This window comes from Cyrtonyx montezumae, unplaced genomic scaffold (genome assembly GCF_038088225.1).
Source record: "Cyrtonyx montezumae isolate F1298 unplaced genomic scaffold, pur_monq_1.0 scaffold_0, whole genome shotgun sequence".
NCBI classification, from domain to species: Eukaryota; Metazoa; Chordata; class Aves; order Galliformes; family Odontophoridae; genus Cyrtonyx; species Cyrtonyx montezumae.
In genome coordinates this window covers 8,963,412-8,973,826 of record NW_027071824.1, presented here as the reverse complement: position 1 = coordinate 8,973,826, position 10,415 = coordinate 8,963,412, and positions in this window count along the sequence as shown.

Sequence of the window (10,415 nt, the reverse complement as noted above, 5' to 3'; positions counted from 1 at the left end):
GCGCGGGCGGAGTGCTCGTAAAGCAGCGCACAGAGAGCGGAGGGAGGAACCTCCGCCTCGCGCACAAGAGCGTGGGTGCCGCCCGAGATCCCACCGGGGAGCTTCGCGCTCGGAGCGCGTGGCCCAGCCCCTCAGCTCGCCCTCGTTTTGCTTCTTCCCAGGGCACCTTTGAGGAGGCTGCGTGCTGCTGTGGGATCAAACTGACGGGCGGCTCGGTGGAAGCGATGGGATAAGCCATCTAAATGAAATGAAGACCTTTGACAGGTCTTAAACTCTGAAGTATTCGATTTACAAAGGTTTTTCAGTCGGGAGAAAACTGCTTTGTTCCTTCCCCTTCGGCCATCTATCAGCAAATGGAAAGCGCTCAGATCTCTTTAAAGACAGATCTCCTGGCTGGCCTTGGCAGCTGCTTGTTGTAATGCCTCATTAGCTGCAGCACCTCCATGCTCTGCATCACAGTGCATATCCAAGACGTGAATATGATTTGCACGATCCTATGCATGGCGAGAACCTATTTCCCACAATACAAGCAAATAAAGCAAAGCCACTTGGCCCCTGCACTGGAGGACGGGCCTGGCCTGTGCCACAAGGCCTGTGCTTCTGACCCAAAAGTGACCATGCCACAGCAGCCCACTGCCACCAGCCTCCAGTTGCCCGTGACGTTTGAGCAGCAGCAGTGGGTGGCAGCTTCATTGCAGCAGGATCTGCAGATTCAGTTGCAGAGTGTCCTAGCGCTGTCAGCTCCTCTCACAGCTGGAGCCTGGGGGGCTGCTAAGACCCCACCTCAGGAAGCAGCTCTGCCATGGGAGCCACTTCATTAGCATTCATTCATTCCAATAGCCATCCCTGGACTGGCTACAATCGAGGTGGGTTAGGAGAGCTCCTGAAGTTGTAATTAGGCTGCTAATTCTCCCTGAATTTTGTATTTTGAACAGCCCTGTGGAAATGTTCACTTGCATCTTTCCATGCCTGATTCAGCCCCTGGCAGCTGCACCTACGACATCCCAGGTTGTTCTGTTCCTGACAGAACAGGACTAACTGACCGTTAAACTGACCATGTCCCCAGAAAAATCATGCTGTTACCTTTGACACTGAATTTTATACAGCTCCTAACAAATAAGATTGAGGATTTGAAAAACTGTGACCTCCAAAGGTTTTCATTACTCCTCCAAGCTACTGTGCACGATCTCAGCACCACAGGGCTCAGCAGGAATCTCCTAGGTCTTGGAGACATCTGGGAGCTGGCATGCATTGCAGAAATGCTGAAGCCTGAATCAGCAAGTACACAGTAGCAGGAGCAAGGGGATACAGAGTAAGGAGGAAAATCTGGATCTCTGCAAAGTGGCTGCTATTTGTGTTGCATTCATTCCCCCATCCATTCATTCATTTTATGTGGAAAAAAAAAAAAAAAAAACCTGGTCCAGCCTCTGATTTCCTAGCTCAGATAATCAGACTGTCCCACAAATTCCATGTCAAAGGTATCATTTTAGCTCGGTTGATGTTAGGCCTACATTGCCATCACGTTGCAAATAAGTAAAGTATTACATCAAGCACAACATTTCTTGTTTATAATCTTCTACCTCCTTCAGTCTTTCCTCCCACCACAAAATATGACTCCAGCTCATGATGTGATGTTTTCAGCACAGAGCAGGGGGATGCTATGTTAGAGTTTCACTGCCACTATTCTGAATTCTGTACTCGTTTCCTTGCCATTATTCTGCACATTGCACAAAGTTGGAAGCATGGTCCTACTTGAGGTAGCGCACATACACTGTCTTTCTGATTCGTTTTTAGATGGACAAGACCTGTTTTTCTTTTTCTTTTTAAAGCTGAAAACTCAGATTGCTTAATCTGCTTGCTTGCTAAAGCCTATTGGATAGAAATTGATATGTGATGTTTCAAGCAAGACTGACATGATCAGCAAACTGTGACCTCTTACCATCCATTAGAGAGCACATTCAGCTCTGTATTACTATTATGCTCTCTCAGTATGGGTTTTTTTTTCCCTGAAAAAGCCCTTAGTTCATCCTCTAGCTGCAGAGCCTTAAGCTGTCGTTCCACAGTCACTTTGAGAAGCTGTTGCAAAACAAAATACAGACTGGCCTTCATCTAAACCATGTCCATTTGTCACCCACTTGGACTGAAAACCATCCTGACAGGAAAACCCAGCAGCAGTGTGGCAAATGAGGAAATCCAGATGAGACATCCATTTTTGGCCACAATCCATACTTACACTAACCCATTCAGTAACATGCCTGTGAGCTCCTGTGTTGATACACACAAACACTATGAAAACTCTACCCTTAGTGAAAACATTAGTTCCATGTACTATTTGTAAAAGTCACTTGATTCCGCGGTACTTACAAAATAAAAAATGTAAGCAGAAGAGAGAGACCATGAGATCATTTCTTTCTATCTCTCCTCAGGGTTATTTCCTGTGACATACTGCAGTAACTTCCTTTAAAAGTTTCCCATTCAGCATCCCAACAGTTCCTCTAGGTAATGTGCTCCAGTCCCCGGCCAATCTCGAGATAAGAAAGCTTTTCATAAAATACAGCTAAGCCATTCAGTCTTTAAAGCTAATAAAAACTCCTGTGGACACAAATTCACCCATCTTTCTGCAAGCTTTCAAATAGGTGAAAGTTGCCATAAAGCTCCTCTGTCTGCTTCGCCACTTCTAAGTCTGAACAAACCCAGTCCTTCCAGTTTTACTGTGAGTCTTTGTTATTTCTTCGGGATTTGTCACCTCACCTTCAAAGCACCAAGTCTGTATTAGAACACTGTGGTTAAGAAAGTCTCAAACGTTCCAAATTTAATTAAATTTATATTAAAACCGTCTTTTTTTTCCAAGACCTTTTTAATTTCTATCCTGTTCTGCATACCTTCTTTAGTTCTTGGTTGAAAAAGTTAACTGTCAAAAAATAGAATCTATGGCAGTGCAAAGTTGTAATGAACTACCAACAAATTAAAATAACACTGGATCTTAAAACTGAGTTCTGTTTGCATACCACCATGCAGATTTCATGACCCTGTCAAAATGAAACAAGTTGTTTGATAGGATAACAGAGTACAGAAGGTAGTGCACAGGTTAGTCTGCCATACAGGCATTAAGAAAAAATGCATCACTCAAAAACAGTAAAGCACTAATTAATCCACAGATTCTTACCCCAGAGCTTACAGGCTGAAGCCCCAGTCTAACTATCAGATACACGGGTGCTCAGTTACTTGTGATTAACACTACTTGTTATGTTATGCTAAGAGCAGTAAGGAGCAGAAGTAATGCCTTAAAACAAAGGTAAGTCCAGAGATAAGAAATGCATGCATAGCTATCATAAAAAAAAAAAAAAAAAAAAAAAAAAAAAGAAAGAATTTGGGAAAACATCTGGGCATCTAACTGAAGCTGTTGAGTCTATTTCTGCAGCACATTTTAACCAAGGTGCTCCAGACATCACTGCATTTGAGCCTGAAGTTCCTAAGGTCTGATTACTTCTGCTCTCCAAAATTAAATGAAATTTCTAACTCAAAGAAATAACCTAGTTGTGCAGCAGACTGTGGATCTGAGAGCTGAGGAATGTTAGTGCTCTCAAACAGCTGTAATAAATTTGTCAAAAATTAAGTATGGACTTTCCCAATTATGGAATTACTGAATTTCCTCCAGAGTTTTTATGGGGAACAAATATGGAGAGATAACTGTGAAATCCTATGTTCTGAGTGGATAATTCTCAAAATAAAACTGATGAGAGAGTACACAGCCAGTCTTTTATTTATACGTGTAGCATTTGGAGTGTGGGCTAAAAGGAAAGAACTGCTCCTTCTTAGAATTGCTCAAAAGGGCATAGAAAATTTTCCCTATTTGGACAGTATGTCAATCTTCATTTATTTCAACGGGAGCTGACACACAGTCCTTACAGATTTAGGGGAAGAAAAAAAAATAGAAACATCCTGTCTGTAAGGTGCACTCAGCCAAACCTTTGGCTCAACCCTGTCCTGCCTAGGACTCTCACAGTCTCACATCAGAGGCAGTGACCAATGGAAGTGCTATTACTCAGAGGAAAAATAAATTATCTGCATTTCCTTTGGTTCCAGGTTTGGTAGGTTCTTTGTTCACATTTTAATTCTGTACTTTATTTTCTTTGGATTTCCTGTGTATAGGTTGATGTAAATCAAGGCAAACAGAAGTAAATTAGATGCAGCTTGCTTAAACTCTAAGAAAATGCAGGGGCTCTCAGTAAGTAATTGTAATAAAAGTTTCAGTTTGCATGCCCTGAGAGACGCCAGCAGGCTGAGGGACATGATTTTCCCCCTTTACCAGTGAGGCCCCATTTGGAGTACTGCATCCAGGTCTGCATCTATCATCACAAGATAGGCATGGAGCTGTTGGAGCACGTCCAGAGAAGGCCATGAAGATGACCAGAGGACCTAACCTATGAAGACAGGCTGAAAGAGCAGGGATTGTTCAGCCTGGAAAGGAGAAGATGTGGGCAAGACCTCATTTCAGTCCTCCAATAGTTGAGGCGAGCTTATAAACAGAAGGGAATCTGAATTTTTACACGGGAAGATAGTGATAGGACAAGGGGAAATGATTTTAGAATAAAAGAGGGAGATTTAGATTAGATGGTAGGAGAAAATTCTTCACTCAGAAGATGGTGAAGTATGGAAACAAGCTGCCCAGAGAAGCTGTGGATGCTCCATCCCTAGGGCAGGTTGGATGGGCCTCTGGGCAACCTGATCTAGTGAAAGGTACCCAGGTCCACAGGTACAGGGGGTGGAACAAGATGGCCTTTAATGTCCTCTGCAATCCAAGCCATTCTGTAATTCAGATTCTGTGAGTTATTGCCTGTATTTGTCTCTCAACTGTGATTCAGTAACAAGTAATTTAGTAACATTTTTAAAAGCTACCAGAATGTAGGATCAAACCCTACATTTTCATACTACACTGTGCAAAAGTATAAAAACAAAACCTAGCTGTTCTACTCTCAGTTAGGAACACGCTTGTGCCAGCTAGCAGTTCTTCCAACTCTTACCTCTACTCTTGTCCTAGGACATTCTCCTTTAGCTTCTGCCATTGGTCCAAAACACTACAAGCTTTCTGAACAAACTTTGGATTCCACTATACAACAATTTCTCAACAATATCTAAGAGTCTAATACAAAAACAAATTCCTAAATAAGAAGGACTCCTCACACTATAAGACATAACCTAAATTCTGTGGCTTCATTTGTAAAGCAGAACAATCTCAAAAAACACATTGTTTTTCATCTGGACAGAAGCATTCTGTGAGGCTGACTGGTAAACAGCCTGCTAGCTTCTTGTTTACAGTAGCCTCTCCAAGAAATGCATTTCAGAGTGCCCAGTGAGTGAGTTTCTTGCACAGTTTGTATTTCATTGCTTCTGCCTTACATGTACTAAGAACTTCTGTTTTGGAGTTAAATATTTTATAAAGCTGATGTCTTACCTCCCAACTTTACAGAGCTTTTTTGTTGCTCGCAGGATTTCAATTTAAGAAGGCCTGTCAACAGATAGAAGCCAACATTCTCCACCTCCATTCCCACACCAGGAAAGCAGAAACAAACAAAACAAAGCCAATCTTAAAAGGAAAAAATAAAGGAAGAAAAACCCACATCTCTTCATTTCAAAGTCTTACTGAATTCAACATTTCACAAAGTATTTCCCACTTCCCAACTTTCTGTCAACAGGTTGGACTACCCACAGTGTTTGTTTTCTATGGAGTTAGAACTTTGTTTCACTCTCCAGGGTCAAGAGGGGCATGAAATAGCCAAACAACAAGCATAAGCCTGAAAAGAAATCCACAAGTATATAAGTAGCTCAAAAAATCCTAATTTTCTATGTTTGAGTATATCTTAATGCATTTTTTCCAGGCTTCATAGGTACATTCATAGGTTCATAGGTACATTAGGTTGGAAAGGACCTACAAGATCATCTAGTCCAACAATATCTGGTCTTTATCAGCTCTGGACTCATACCTAGTCCCAGTAGGAAAGGTCCTAGGGCCATCCAGCATTTTTATTCTCAAATTGTTTTGTTTTAGCTCTTGCTTTAACAATCACTCCAGAATGGAATCAGAGGAATCTTCCCAAGGACAATTTTTTCCCAGTGTAGATTAACCCCAAGTGTATTTATCCGTATCTTCAAATGTAAGATTTCAGTTTTGTATTTATGTACAGCTGCCTCAGACCAGAGAAGAGGAATTGTTATTCCTGAAAGCATTATACACTACAACCTGAAGATGCACAGCTACAATTAATTTTCCTTAACAGAAGAGAGACTTAGGAAAACCATTTTTACTCCTAGAAGATCTAGTGAAGTAGTATTAGAATATTTTTCCCACATAAAAAAATACACGTCTATGAAAAAGAACTGAAAATCATGCTTTTGTGGCTCGTGCCTCTGTCTTATATTCTCAGAATGGACCCTCTTGCTCATCTTTCCTCAACTGCCAAACTGGAATACAGATCATTGCACCAGGCAAGCAGCAGTTACAGTAGAAAACAACAGCAGGAAAATTGCTACCAGTGCATCATATTTTGGAATCTACATAGTCCAGATGCACTGCCCTCCAGTACTCAGCACAGCTCCATGACACGAGGACTTCTACAAAATATAAATAATAGTCTTCAGAAACCCTGGGGGAAATTAAAGGCAAACCAGCCAACCAACCTACAACTTATAATAAATACATCCAGGACCCTTCTTTTGGTAATACGCAGTCGGTACTACTTCCAGCTTTTTGTTTGCCAGGTAGGATAAGCTATAGAGAACAAAATTTAGCAGGAGGCATCACCATGCTCTAGCATTACATGTTTAATATTACAGTCCAAGACCTGAGACATACAGCAAAACAAGCCACTGCTACTTGTTATTACAACACTCCTTATAGTTTCTGGGCTGCCTACAGCTAGCTGCCCAGGATCCAATCATTCCCAGTATATTTCTTTTGTGCTGTTCCATGTCAGAAAGGAGAAGAGGAGGAAAATAGTAGACAGCATAAACTTTATTAACTCATAACAAACATCTTCAAGTTCCACAGCAGCAAGTTTAGCATATGGTTCACTAAGTGCATGAAAGCAGTGAAATCAGAATACATCTTGTTTTGTTGTTGTTGTTTTTGGGTTGTTTTTTTTGTTTTTTTTTGTTTTGTTTTTTGTCTTTTCTAAAATACAAAGAGCCTGAGAAGTCAGGCATCCCATTGTCATGCAATGCAGGAGAAGCAAATGACATTTCTTAAGGATGTTCAACATTTTTAAGTACCAGATTGGTGAAAGCTGCATTTCACTGTGCAGTCCAGAACAATTAGTATGTTTTTTTTTGGTTTTTTTTTTTTCTGTGGGAAACAACAATCTCTAAAGTCAAATTATTTGTAAAGAGAAACTGCTATTTCAGCCACACACACAGGCTATTAATGCAGAGACTGAGCATCTTCACTGACAAGATGAAGTGCCAGAGTTCTGATTCAAAGACATACCTGATGGCTGCTGCCAGAGTTTACTTTGATGAGGGTATAGGAAAATACAGTTAAAACATTTCTGTAAACCTACTGAAGTCCTGCTATCCCAGGTTGTCTATGTAACATAAGGTTAAGCCAGTTAAACTCGGGCTTTTCCCACTGTACATCATGCTATCCAACTAAACCCAGGATCCCCTTCTCTGTCTGTAAACAGGACAGCTGAACAGATATCTAAATTACCTGCACAGAAATACCGAGTCTGAAACACTAAGCAGGAACACCTGTCAATAAAAAAAGGATATAAGTGCATTTTTCTATTAAAATAAAGAAGTCAGCACACACTGTCAGTGGAACTCACTACAGCAAGTCACTTAAGAGAAAAATCTACAAATACATAAAGCTGGAACAGATTTGTTCATAGTGTACCTAAAGGATCTGAAAATGCAATTACCATTTTATTTAAATGACATCAAGCTTTATGCTTCAGAGCTTTATAAATCTTTAGAATACCAAGAATAGGCTTTTTGCCAAGAAGGAATGCAGATTATGGCATCAGCTCTAAAATTAATTCCGTTGCAGCCTTTGTTTTCAGTAGTTGTCAGGATTAAAAACGTAACAAGATGGACATAGTACTAACTCATTACACTAGCTCTTCAATAAGCCACCCCATAGTGCAGGATGTGGTTTCAAAATATTATTTATACTACACCTGAGTACCAGGTCCAAACTTCATTCAGCCACCACCATCCTTTCACACAGTGTAGGTCTCCAGTTTCAGCAAAGGTTTCGGAAGAGCACGATTTGGCCAGCTGGTGGCAGGCATTCAAACACAGAATCTACAATTGCTGAAGTTAGCAGACTTCTCAAAGAAACTGCAGCACGGTTTTTTCTGTTTCCTACTGAGAAGTTATCGATGGTCCTCATTCCAACAGCCCATTCTCTGGGACACTAACTAAATTCTGGAGTAATCTTGTCCCGATATGGAGAGTGGATTGCTTATGAAACCTGCGCTGGAAAGACAGCACAACAGAAATAAACACATCTGAATTCCCAAAGCTCAGCTGGGAGATATTAACAGCATTGTAAGTTAGCCTATGATTTATTGTTGCATCTCACTGATTAGTTATAGAATGAAGTTCAACTCCTGCACTTTCCTGATTTCAGACTTAGTAAAAACATCAATATTGGAACACAGAAGCATTAGCGTGTGTCCAACTTGAGTCTGATGGCTTGGTTTTCCAGAGCCATACAAAACCCCTGGCTTGCACGATCTTCCAGCAGTTTCACTAAAGCATGAAGTCTTTGGAAAATCTGAGAATGTTACATGGAACAGAGCAACAACCATCAGTCTAAAGAAACTAGTAAATCTCACCTTATCCAATTCCAGGCCCCCCACTTACCATCCAGCAGGCTGAGTTGTGTTTAATATAAAAGAAACACAGTCCTTAACAAGTAACACCTATAAATTTTCCAGCAGAGCAGTGAACAGACTCCAAGCAGCGTCATTTATCTGAAATTACCTTGATTCTAGGCAAGCTTTTCTTAATGTACTTAAGGAGACAAAGTGCACGCTTTTCTTTATGAAACATTCATACCAAAGGAAATTATAAATCTCTGAATTAAAGCACAAGTTTCCAGGCTAGATTTTGCCAAAAGGGCTCGTGGTGATGCCATTTCCTCTGTTCCATTCAACACACCATATATATTCTCAGATTTTCTGAAGAGTCAACACAAACTAATTTGACTTGTTTCAAGAGATCTACAAAAAACACAGTTCTTAGGCAGTATTAAGTGAGGGAGGACAAACCTGAAAGATACATTATGACTATATGACAAAAAAGTCGATCACCATCTGCAGTACTTGTGATATGCTAGAAATTTCATAAACAAGATGGACGTAGTAATACAGGCATGTGAAAGCATCCAATGGTTTAAGAAATCATTTTGTTCTGAATATCCAGTCTTTGCTCTCCTACCACATACATACCTCCACACAGTTAATGTTCTCATCATCCCTCGGTGCAAGGACATCTTAACGAATTGCAGCAGCTCACAGCCCACGATCATAGGCCAACAGCAAATTCTCAGAACCTACTCTAACAAAGAGGGCTACAGAAGGCCTCAAACCACTGTGGAACAACCTCAGAAGCTGCATGGGTTAGAAGATCGCTGAATTTGTGGACTGGAAATACTATTTCCTTTTGATCTTCCATTTCTGCTAATGCCTTTTAGCAACTCTGTTAAAAGGTGGAAGCAGCTACACTTTCCTCCTTTTGTAACCTTTCTCCATTCCTCAGTTCCCTTTCCTCCCTGTTGCAATTTTCTTTGTACCCCAGCAGTCCATTCAAACTATGATTCTGGATGCAGGAAGAAATGTTTCACCTCCAAGGTTAAAAAACTGCCAGGCTCATAAAAAGAACCTCCGGACAGTAGAAACAGTATTTTAAGCTTTTAATACTTCTGGTTTGGGGGAGGACAAAAGGAGGCTCACGTTCTATCTTCTGAAGGCTTTGGCTCCATCACTCTGCTGTTCTGTGTGGCTTGTGCTTAGAAAGAATAAGGAAATACAGGATAAATAATGGTCTTAACTACTCCTTATGCAGAAAAAAACCCCTCACTACAGGCATTTGCTAACTATGGTTATCTGGAGAATCTATGTTCTTCTCACAGAACCTCCAAAACGTAGTTTTAACACTTGCCATTAACAGCAAGCTCTATAAGACAGCCCCCCTCCCAACCCTACTGACAAAGAGCCTTTCTTTCTTTCCAGTTCCCCTCAGAATGTTTGCTGATGAGTCTCTCTTCCTGAAAGCCATACAAACTCATTAAGACATTCAGTAGTTTTATCAGTCAAGAGAGCTGACTGACACACACAGCCATAATGCTGTACACACACCTAAATCTCACATCCTTTGAAAGTAATGCTAAAGAAAATTCAAACTAATTCTGG